General features: G+C 45.3%; 1 protein-coding gene across 3 annotated transcripts in view; it reads right to left on the bottom strand.

Moving 5' to 3' along the window:
• Nucleotides 1-12,562, bottom strand: part of LOC144772896 (arylsulfatase D-like) — a 547,027-nt gene that overhangs the window by 90,881 nt on the left and 443,584 nt on the right. The window lies entirely within an intron of this gene.

Below are 12,562 nucleotides of genomic sequence, written 5' to 3'. Positions count from 1 at the left end.
TATCTTCCTACCACCTAAGTACCCAAAATCCCATAAACGACTAGTTATAGTGTCTCATTCATATTTCTACATAATCACGAAGCTACAAATGATTAGACAACCCAGAACACAACACTCCCGACTCTCTCAGGAAGCGCGGTAGCAAGACATACCCTTAAGCTCACTCACTCATACCTGTCCACAATAAGGATTGCCAGAGTCACTGTTTAGTTCAAAATGTTTATTTTAACTATCTTGCTCTATAATGCAGTATACAAGCCACTACCAGCAGAAAAATGTATAAACCTGGAACAGTTAGCATTGTTACAATACCATTGAATATGAAAGGTGATGTCATCATATACAGTAAAAGGAAAAAGGACTGTAAGGCCTACCCACCCTCCCCTTGGTAAGTTAAGGTTTATTATATAAAGGAAGATCTCTGGGCTTTGTCAGCAGACCCCATACCTTAGAGCCTAGATTTGAGCTTTACATCATTTGAGGAGGGGATTGATGGGATGTTCAAATTTTTAGCAGTCGCCAAGCCAAAACAAGTGGTCTGGTGTAATGTATCATTTGAAAATAAAATTGGGGTCAGAATCAGGCAGGCACAATGTAGAGCTTCAGTACCCTGAACCTGCCAAGCGTTAGTGCCCCAAACTGATTTTAAATCAATTGAATCTTTCCAATGGTCATAACCTTGTTTTGCCAATTCAGTTTCAAAGGGAATAGGTCAATTTAGTATGGGTAACAATACATTTGGGCTGTGATGATGTATGCAATTTAAAAAAATAGGATTCTGGATTAGACGTGTTATTATCAGTAAAATAAGCAAACTTATCTCGAAGTGCTTTAGAACTCCCTTGAATGGGAGTCGGAAAACTGCAAAAAGAACAATTGATGGACAGAAAACAAATCAATGTCATGCATTCACCCCAGTACAGAGATCTGGGCCTAAATCCATCGTTTTATTGCTTACCTTGCCATTCCAGTTTGGACCCAGCCATATGCAAATCAGTCTTGACCCTGCACCCAATGGGAACAGTCCAGCCCCAACTGCCAGGCCAGGTCGTCCCTGGACTGGAAACAAGCATCCTAGGACCAGTTTCAGGCTTTCAGCCCTCATCAGCCAGGATAGCTTGACTCCAGTGGCATTGAGAGCACAGGAAACATGTTTTCAAGCTAGCCTGGCTGCTGAGGGCTGTTAGCCGAAAGTGGTCCCAGGATGCTTGTTTCCTGTCCAGGGAAGACATGGGTTGGCAGTTTGGAGTTTGGGCTGGACTGTTCCCATGAGGCACGGGGTCAATACTGATTTGCATTTAGCTGTGTCTGAACTGGGGGTGGCGAAGTGAGCTAAAGAATGATGATGGATTCAACCCAGATCTGTGACTGGAGGCGAGTGTCTGAAAAGTTTCAGTGCTCCGTCCATCATCTCCTTGTGATTGCTTTGTTCACCCTAAGTAGGCAGGGTTATGCCCAGATGTGGGTCTCTTGCTCACTTTGCCACTGGATTCAAGCTAGCCTGGCTGATGAGGGCTGTTAGCCCGAAACCGGTCCCAGGATGCTTGTTTGCCGTCAAGGGAAGACATGGCTTGGCAGTTCGGGATGGACTGTTCCCATGAGGCACAGGGTCAAGACTGATTTGCATAAAGCTGTGTCTGAACTGGGGTGGTGAAGTGAGATAAAGAACGATGCTGTTTTCAACCCAGACCTGTGGCTGAAGGTGAGTGTATGAAAAGTTCCAGCACTCCGTCCATCATCTCCTTGTGTTTGCTTAGTCGGACAATGTTTCCATTGAGTTTAAACAGGTTGTAATGTGCTTTTTTCATGTAAGAAATGATGCCCATAATGTTGATAACAGAATAAATAAGCATATTTGGCAGAATTTGAATACAAATCTTCAGCATCAAAGGCAGCGTAATACTTCAAATCAGAAAACAACTAATGTACAGCTTGCACATCCCAATCATCAGAATGTACGTCCTGTGTTACCACATCTCCTAAGGAGAAGCGAAATATGTATGGTATCTTAAGCACCTCTGTCGGGCCGTGGACTTAAAAGTCTACTTTATCCCACACAATGCCATCTGCAACCAGGAAAGCCAAAATGTTAACAAGACCTTGTTCACGTTTCATGTTAGGGGACGATGTATGAGGTGCAAGAACTCCATCGACCAAATTCACAGCAGAGCATTCTGGCAAATAATGACCATTGATTAGTAAGAAAAATACTGTCACAAATCCACTTGACATGAAGAGGAAAATCAGGACAATCACCAACCAGAAGTAGGTCCAGAGTGGGCCCAGGTAAGTCTTCTTAAACCAAGAGATAAAAATACCCAATTTTGTTGGTGGAAGTGTCAAATGGCAAGACAAAGAGGATGAGTTAGAAGAAAAGATGGCATGATCTCCAAAGTAAACGCTTGCAGTTCCGTTAATTAGAGGTAGTAGCGCCGGATCAGTGTGATGTTGTTGAGAACTGTTCGGCACCTCACTATTGGACTCATCTGTAGGGTAAGTATACACAACGTCTGTATTGGAAGATGGAGGCAGGACAGGTGAAAAGTCAATAACAGTGTCCATCACTCCCTCACCCACACAGGCAACAGTGGAAGAGGATGAAGCCAGTGGATTCAATGAAATCGCATTGCATGAAACAGTAGGCGTGACACTATTCAGAATCGGCCAGACGGTGTAACTTGACATTGTCCACTGAGATGTATCTGTTGTCTTTGCGACCAGGTAAAGGTGGTCAAATGATTGTTTGAGTACCCTTCAATCCAAGCACTGGAACCGGTGCATGATAAAAGGGACCAAATTCTTTTTTGTTCTCCAGCTTTTCTCATACCAGCTCTCCAATCTTAGGAAGTCAGCCGGCTACCGGAATCAGCAGTGCTGCACCATTGGAAGAGGGTACATTTTCAGTTGCGGAGCTGCCATGGGTCTTTTGTAGGTTCTGCAACATAGTAGAATGGTAATCTATGTCAAAGGTTGTGGCAGCGGCCACAACGTCAAGACCATCAAGGTCTGGCACAAACATTTTAATGCCAAAGATCATTCCGTATGGGGCCCGCCCACCCAGAGATCTTCTAGGGAGATTATTAAGTGCACGTTAAACCCCATTCATACTGTCAGGTTTAGATACAGTCAAAAGGGGATTATTCAACGGTGATGCACAGGATTCAATCACTCCCTGATACTCCAACTGAGTCAGAATATCACAAACAGGAGTATTAGCTTCTCGTTTGATTGGATATTGCAGCTGTGGCATAGACCGTAACGAGATCTCATGTGCTTGGGAATCTATATCCCAGCCCACCTGATTACGGTACACTGCTGGAGCAAGTGCCTTTGCTTGTTCCTCAGGGACATAATGCGAAAAACTTTCGGAGCGGTGGAGGTGGCCACTCTGCCTCTGCTAACAAAATGTCATATGAAGAGGTTAGATTCTCCCAGAAAACCGCTGTGATTGTACGCTTTATATCACCTTCAATTTGGAAGACTGTTTTAAAGAGTCTATCCAGGGGGGCAACTCGTGTATCTGCTGTCTCTACTGCAGTGAATGTATCAGTTGCTCTCGTCTCCAGACAGGGACGCAGTGCCTCCTGCACTATGGTAACCTCCACTGTGCTGTTGAGCAGAGTCACAACCCATGTCCAGTCTAGAAGACATGTTCTCACCATCTGAGGCATATTTCACTGTTAAAGCTGCAACTTTCTTCTTATGATACGGGGGACTGAAACGAGGCAGGTGGTTGTGCAGCAGCTCCAGGTGGTCCCACCTGGAAGTTGCGCAACATAAACTGAATAACAGCTCTATGTATACGTATTAAGGAAATATGTAATACCCAAAGCTAAGGCACTGTAGCAATGAGATAAGTTGGGTGTGGGGTGTGCCCAGCCAAAAAAGTAAATTAAAGACCTTTTCAAATTCAAGCTTGAAAAACCTATAAAATATCACAACAAAGGAGGCTACACTGTCACAGCTGTCTCCAGAAACAGAAGTGAGGGGATTGTGGACAAGCACATGAGCTACTCAAGAGTCTTGCAAATAAGAACCAGACGAAAAGTTGGCGGCGCCATGTTGCGGGGATTCTGCACATACACAGAACTATGCGCAGGAAAACAGGGCCTCGTTGTATAGGGGTTGTACCTTCCTACCACCTTAGTACTCAAAATCCCAAAACCAACTAGCTATAGTGTCTCATTTGTTCTCCGACATAATCACAAATCTACAAATGATCAGACAACCCAGAACACAACACTCCCGACTCTCTCAGGAATCGCGGTAGCAAGACATGCCCTTTTGCTCACTCACTCGTACTTGTTCACAATAAGGATTGTTAGAGTCACTGTGTAGTTCAAAATGTTTATTTTAACTATCGTGCCTTATAATGCAGTATACGAGCCACTACCAGCAGAAAAATGCATAAACCTAGAACAGTTAGCATTGTTACAATACCTTAGAATATGAAGGGGAATGACATCATATAAAGACAGTGAAAAAAGGACAATAAGACCTAACCACCCTCCCCTTGGTAAGTTGAGGTTTATTATATGAAGGAAGATCTCTGGGCTTTGTCAGCGAACCCATACCTTAGAGCCTAGATGGTAGCTTTACATCATAGGAACAGCATAGCTCTTCTCCAAGGAAAGGTTTCCCTCCAAGTGTGTGTGAACAGCATGCATCCCCGTAATATCAAAGCATGAGCTTCACAGCAGTGCTGCTCTATGTAGCCTGTTGTGTCTATGTGCTAGGGACTGACCAGAACAGCATAACATGGGCGTGTTTATCGACCTTGCACATCATGTTCAGACTAAACTCCAGGAGCAGCAGAGAACGCAGAAAGCAGACAGTTCTCATGTGAAAGGCACAAACAGAGACTTGCAAAATAAAGTTATGTAGTAACGTACGCAAAAACAGCATCATGGCAGTGGAGCTCAAGCTAACCTAGCAATGTTGAGAATGACCCTAACGGCCATATAACAACGAAAGATGGAAAGCGAGCTACAGGTTCTCAGATCGTGAGCAAGAGAGTTTCACAGCTTTGGGCCTATGAAGTAGAAGACTCAGCCTCCTTGTCTGTATCTCCTAACTCTGGGAACTGCAGCTAGATCCAGGTTACTCAAACACAAGGATGGGTTGGGTGTGTAGGGTAACACCAATGATCTTGATGTATGAGGGGCCAGAGTTTGAAAGACATTTGTATATGTAGCACAGCGCCTTGAATTGAGCTGAATTTGAGCCAGTGCAGCTCACGGAGCAGGATGGCAGTAGGATGGAAATTGGGGGTGGGAGCAAAGTAGGAGTCTAACAGCTGTGTCTGGCACTACCTGGAGTCACTTAAGAAGGTACTTTCAGACCCTAGGTAAAGAACGTTTCTGTACTCAAGCTTTGAGATGGCCAGGGTCTGGATGACTGTCCGCTGGGCTGAGGACAGGAGACATCCTAAAATTTTCCTAAGCCATCTCAAGATTACAAAGCAGATGGCAGACACTTTAGTGATTTGAAGGCTAATGTGTAGATTATCATCCAGCCAGACTACAAGATTCTTGACTACGGAACCAGATGTGAACGCCATAGGTGGGGAAGGTTACCTAGCAATAGAACCTCAATTTTTTCTCCATTTAGTTTCAGTGAGTTGTTGTTCATCCAGGTGCAGACTTGTTTGAGCTAGCTATTCAGTGCATCTGCACTGTGGTTCTACGGCGAAGACAGGGAGATAACGATCTGCGTATCGTGGGCGTAAGGCTGGAGAGTGAGGCCGCATATTTCTACAATGTCCACTAGTGGCCTTACATACAAATTGAAGAGGGTTGGGCTTAGAGTGGAACCCTGATGGGTCCCAGATGGTAAATGGTGTGACTAGAGCGATGCTGGTGGGTGTGAAGTTGAAAGACACAATCCCTAAGGAATAAGCTCAGCCAGGACAAAGCCATGTCCTGCACCCCTACAACCTCTGGCCTTTGGAGAATAATGTTGTGGTTCACTGTGTCAAAAGGCACAATGAGATCCAGCAGGATTAGTGTGGCAGTGCCTTTGCTATTCTGTTATGACTAGCAAGGCAGACTCTGTACTATGGCCAACTCTAAAGCCTCATTGTAAGGGGTGGAGCTAGCCACTGAGTTCTGGGTATATCGTTAGTTGCTTGTTCACATGTTTTTTAGGGCTTTAGAGGGCAAGAGCAAAATCGGTCTGTAGTTGGCCCAGATTCAGGAGTCTAGAATTTTTTTTTTGAGTAAGGGCCTGACCATTGCTTCCATACCCTAGGTACTATACCCTCAATTGTGAGGCATTAAGAAGCTGTGCGAGAAGGTCCATTGAGGATGATTTACATTTGCCAAAAACTGAGGGAGGGTAGGGATCAAGGGGTGAGCCCGACTTAATGAGAGAGACAGACACCTGGAGCTTTATTTGCAGGATCAGAAATTGTTTTAACGACTTGAAATAGTGTTTGAGCAGTTATAATTGCATGGGATTGTGGAGCAATTTTTGCACCTGCCACATGCATTTAGTCCCCTGGCACGCAGGGGCATTTTAGCCTCCGCTGAGCCAACCAATTGCAGCTTGCCTGCAAGTGCGCACTTGCTGTTGTCAAAAGCAGGTTTGCACAGCTTCCTTCTCTGTAATAAAAGTGCTGGATGTGTGCATAAAATGTGAGTTAATGACTCATGTTTATACCCATATAGGCAGCAGCTTAGAATTGTCGATTACTCTTACAAGAAGGGATTAGATCTTTCGCTTATAACTGCTCAAAACGAAACAGCATATTTGATACTTTAGCATGGGTGAGAAGTGAGTTAAATAGGCTTGGAGCTTAAAATGTTGATATGAGAATATAACCATTCATGCATGGCATTCAACAGCTACTTTGTTCTTATCACGCAGTTGTGACAAAGGTTTGAGAAGCAATATGGTTGGCAGTGCCGCTGCAGCACTGCCAAGCATATCACAATTTTCCCCAGCCCCAGCATTTACATGGTGGTGAGCCCGCCATGAAAAGACTGGTGGTGGGGAAACAAAGGGGGTCCTATAGAGCCCCCCTTTGCCCCTGTGCATGGGGATGCATGCAAGCGGGCACTTGTTGTGCCCCCCTGCCTGCATGCATACCCTTTTCTGCACAGCATGGACTGCACAGTTCGTGTTGTGCAAGAACGGCCTTAGGTGCTCCCCATTGTGGTGCCTTTTCAAAAGGCACCATAATGGGACTGCCGCACTGCCCACCCACCCGCCAGACAATGAGGAAACTCATAATCTGGTGTGCGGCGGTTGACTTTGGCGGTCTGAGAGCAGGGTACTGGCGTGGCTGCCCGCTTCCAGACCGCCTAAACTATAAGCAGGCCCTAAGTATTCAATATGGTGTTTCCAAAATTCCACATTAATAACAGATGTAGGCTCTTACTTTTTTTTGCATCTAAGAGCTTTATTACTCATTCTGATTTTAATATATTCTCATGTTGCTTGAACATTAATAAGCTTGAGGGCCTAGCAAACATTTCTTATTTTTCTCAAGTAAAAATGATATTTCCCAAGGGGAGCCTCGTTGTTTTTGCCGCATTTCAGACCCGTATGGGAACTCGATAACTCACCGCCTGGCACCGCACCTGACCCGAACAGGACCCAGAGCAATTGGGGAGCATTTGGGGAGTGTCTGCACTCGGGCACTTGGTCCCCCCCGCGCCGCGCTTTTCACCGCGGCCGTAGAGCGGGGGGACTACAGCCCCCACAACCCCCTGAAGCCACGCGCACTGACAGCAGCGCCCGCGCCCGGAGGTGCAGAAAAGGAACAGCGTTTCTCCCGCGACGCGCGCGGGAGTAGCCCGAGTGAAGCCCGGGTCAAGGGCGGGGCCATTTTGTGGCCGTTCGAAGGCCGAGGGAGGCTGGGGTGGGGCACCCCCCCTTGGTTCCATGTTAGAACATTCCTGATCAGCCTGCTGTATTAAGTAAGGACTATTGTTGGATATTATTGCTTTTCTATGTAACTGTGGATAGAAGTTATTGGCTATTGTGGTCTTTATTTAGGGGATTATTTTGATCATATATTGGCTGTTGAAAGGCCTGCTCCACCTACTAAGAAGCAGAAACAATCTAAATCAACCCTACCCACTTTAACAGCAATAGATCGCATGCTTCAAAAGACCATAGGGGTGGTGGTAAATGCCATTGAGCACACTGAGAGACGCCTTTCACTTCCGCTGGGGTCCCTACCCCTTTTGTCAACAGTGGATTCATGGGCAATCAACAACTACTCTCAGGACTCATTCTTTGCCCCATCTTTCATATCTCTCCCAGGTATACAACACGCCATGACCACATATAATGGACAAATCAACGCAGATAATGTTACCCAGGAGCCGCAGCCCTTGCTCACTGCACTAGCTGTGACTTTCCCTATGTATTCTAAACGCTCTTCTATGGGAATGATTAAACTTGCTAGTAGTCCATTAGACCCGGGTAAGGGGGGGAATAATGAGGGTGATATCAGCATCCCACTTCAGTTAAGGGATCACGACAAGTCAACTGATCTTAATAAAGATGTCTCAAATATGGACTTGTTACTAGAAATCTCATCTGCTGACGAGAAATCCTCTGCTGATCTAGTAGCGGATAACCCTACAAAAATAAAACAGGCCCGACAAAACTGTAAAAAAGAGGAAACGTAGGGGTGGTACGCGCCAAGGTAGAAGTGTCAAATCCCAGAAATTAGCTCACAATCCACCGAGGATGGAGGGAACAGCTTGTGCCCCGACGAGTGGTAAGGAGATTGAGCTCCAACCTTCAGACCCTCCAGTTTTAAAGGATCTACTAGGGAATATAGAGCATCTAGTTAAGTCTCTAATACTCCCATTAATACATAGGGTAAAAATCATATCAGAAAAAATGGGGAAGATAGAAACCATGATACAGAGGAACGCTGAACAGACCAGGGAGCTTATAACAAAAATACTTATAAAAACCATAATTGTAAATCGGCTCTATCATCGCTCCCAAAAGGCAATAAGAATAGCAAGGAAGCGCAGCCTCTACTAGCGAAGGGAACCAAGATCATTAGTAATACAGCAACAGAACAAACAAATGCTGGAGGAAAAAAAGGGGAAGGACAGGTCCCAAAACCAAGAAACAATCAAATTAGCACTACCCGGTCACAAGAAAATAAGAATACATCTTATCATAACCCACCCAGAGTGTTTAAGAGGAATTTAGATCTTCCACCTCAGGCAGCGCCCTTTGTAGTAATTATGACGGGGGTACCTGTACTAGAAGAAGGTAAAAGAGAAGACTTCCAAACCCTGAAGAACAAGGTGATACATTGGTTGGCAAATAATAGGCCATTGCCACCAAACTTAAATGGGGAAATATTGCATGTTAGAAGAGTTGGATGGTTGGGCCGTAGACCCAAGGACCAGACAGGGGATGTGATCATTGTAAACTTCAAAGATCATAGAGTCCCTAAATACATTGGGGAATGGTTCGATGTGAGAGGTAGGGAGGGAATCACTACACGAGATCTGACCTACTTTTATCCCCAGTCCCTGGTGGAGAGACCACCCTGTCCGCCACCGACACGTGGCTGTAATTCTTACACCCGTAGCTTCAACGTTCCCACATTTAATCATTATTCCATGTTTTCAGGGATGGAAGGAATTGACTGACTGTGGGGTTGGGCTCTGGGGGACACTCCGGTTAACACCTACTGTTCTAACACTAAACCTTACACCAACGTAGTGAGGGGTATTCCACCATACCCCCTGGGGCCAGGGAACACAAGAATAGGCCAAATAACAAAGATAAAATTAAAGACAGGGACCTACTTATGAAAACCTTCGGGACAACAGAAAGTGATGCAACAGAATATTGACGCAGGAGAGTGAAGTTAACGCAGAGGTAGCTCCTAGGAATGACCCTAAATCTGGTGTGTTGGATCCTTATGAAAGTAATGACCCTCAAACTTCAGGTAAAGAGGCTAGGGCGATTAATGACGAGGTAACCTGCTAATAAGGGAGGGAAGTCTTGGGATAGTGCCAATAGTCGATAAGCCCCCAATTACAGACATAGGAGGAAAAGTACCAGATGTAATTATTAACAAGGTTAATTCAAATACAGGGATAATCAGACTAATTTCGTGGAACATAGCAGGGCTTTCGAAAAATGTCAAAACCAGAATGGAGTGAATTTATAGATGGGTTTGATATCTGTATGTTTCAAGAAACATTGAGTATATCTCCCTAATATAAATGTGGTTACTCCACCTATTTTATCCCAGCTATTAGTATAGGGCGGGGTCGACCTTCTGGGGGCTTACATATTTGGACTAAAATAGCGCTTAACTTGGATATTACCCTTCGCTCATTGTCATCACAGGATATACTGTATATTTCTGCCAAAGGCCACAGTTTACAAGCTCTTTTGAGCTGTTTAATGTGTATGCACGTGGTACTCCGGGAGGCCAAACGTCACCCACCATAGCTTTACTAGAGGGGGCGCTGGCAGGTATTCCCCCATTATCTAGTGTCGTCATCGGGGGAGACTTTAATTGTACATATGAACCTTTGACCACAGATGACATCATGTGTATGAATGAGGAGGATTGTAAAAAGTCAATCCCGCTGCTGACTTTAGCACCAATAAAAAAGTGGACCCCAATGGCAATTCAACTAAATGCCCTAACAGTAGAACACAATCTACGTGCCCTGAAAGGGAGAACAATATCTGACCCAAATGGGGCGATGACTTATAATAAACTCAGTTGCCCCTCCCGTATCGATTATATCTTGCTCGATACCAGCTCCTGGAGCAGATTAGTGGATATGGAAGTTGTACAATCACAGGACAGCGACCATAATCCACTATGCATGGAAATAAAATGGGGGAGGGAGAGGGAATTAATAAAGATGCCGTTAATGACTACAAAAGAACTAATCCCGTCTGATGGTAACCGTAAGCTTAAGTGGAACAAGATACTGGGTCAAGAAGATAGCCTGCTTTGTATTAGAGGATTGGTGGAATCACAAACTAGGGAACTCGCTGCTGAAATCATGGTCCCCTACAATGAAAATAACAATTTTAGTCTTGTAGATTCTTATAATACTCTAGTGAGGAAAATTGGCTCCTTTTTTGTAGTAAAAGGCAGCGGAGGATCAAAAAGGAAGTACCACATAAAAGCTAGCACCCCTTGGTATACGTCACAATGTAGGGAGAAGAGAAGGGAAATAGGAAGTGCCATCAGGAGAAAGGATAGTACAGCTGTACGGCTGGCTAGAAGGGAATATAATATCTGCATTAAAAAAGCTAAGAGGGATTGGAAGGAGGAGTACTGGCAGGAACTAAAGGTGGCTGCCAGCTCAAAAAATTTAATATTGTTATGGAACTTGATAAATAAGTTAGACAGAAGAGGAGTGGACCCGCTTGCCAATCATATAACTGAACAACAATGGCACACACACTTTACCAAACTGTATTGTTGTGAGGAAGAGGCGGTTCCATCTTGCAGGGGACAAACTGACCCCTGCAACAATGGGACTTTATCCACTGAGCCCTTCACAGCCCAGGAAGTAGTTGCAGCTATAAGGAATATAATCCCTGCAAAAGCGGCTGGCCCGGACGGCATACCGGGTGACTTGTACTTATATGAACCTAAGTTGTGGTCTAACCTCATTGCCCCCTTGATGAACTTAATCCTCGGTGGTCACCCTGTTCCCGACTCTTGGAAGGGAGCAGAAGTGGTCACAATCCACAAGAAAGGTGACAGGGAGGACCCTGCCAACTACAGGCCGATTAGTTTAATCGATGCTATGCAGAAAGTGGTTGGCAGGGTGATTGTGAACAGAATAGATAGATGGCTAGAGGAGGGAAATATACTCTCCCACTTTCAGGCGGGATTTCGCAAAAATGTGGACACAATGGATCAGGTCTTCAGGTTTTGGGCAATCTATTGGAAAATAGTAACTGTTATGAAGGGGGAAACTCTATCTGGCCTTTGTAGACCTTAAAAGTGCGTTTGACTTGGTACCCCGTGAAAAACTCTGGAGGGTCTTACAGGACATGGGGTTCCCACGCTACCTTCTGGAACTGATAGTTAAGCTCCACGTGGACAGTTACGCTAGGATTAGGTGGGGGAGTCAGGGGCAGTTAACAGGGAGGGTGTCCGTGAACAGGGGTGTACGACAGGGCTGTGTGATGGCCCCGACACTGTTCTCCCTCTTTGTTAATGGGGTTGTGGACCATCTGAGAGAGGACAGTGCCGATGCCCCGGTCCTGGCTGGGGAGAAAACACCTACCCTCCTCTTCGCAGGCGATACCCTGCTGCTGGCCAAAACCCCAACGGGCCTGCAAAAATTATTGGATAAATTCAGCCTGTTTTGCCATGAACGTGGACTCACCATCAACACGACTAAAACAAAGCTGATGGGGTTACCCCCCCCCCCCCAAAAAAAAGGGAAGGAAACTTCAGATTTAACTTAATGGATCTCCTCTCGCGGAGGTCGAGGCATTTGACTATCTGGGAATCAGGATCAATAGTAAAATGAGGTGGGATTCCCATATAGCCAAAATGTTGCTAAACAACCTCAAGAGAGTTTCGGGT

This window comes from Lissotriton helveticus, chromosome 8 (genome assembly GCF_964261635.1).
Source record: "Lissotriton helveticus chromosome 8, aLisHel1.1, whole genome shotgun sequence".
NCBI classification, from domain to species: Eukaryota; Metazoa; Chordata; class Amphibia; order Caudata; family Salamandridae; genus Lissotriton; species Lissotriton helveticus.
The sequence above is the reverse complement of the archived record's forward strand: the minus strand, read 5'-3'. Positions and strand labels throughout refer to the sequence as shown.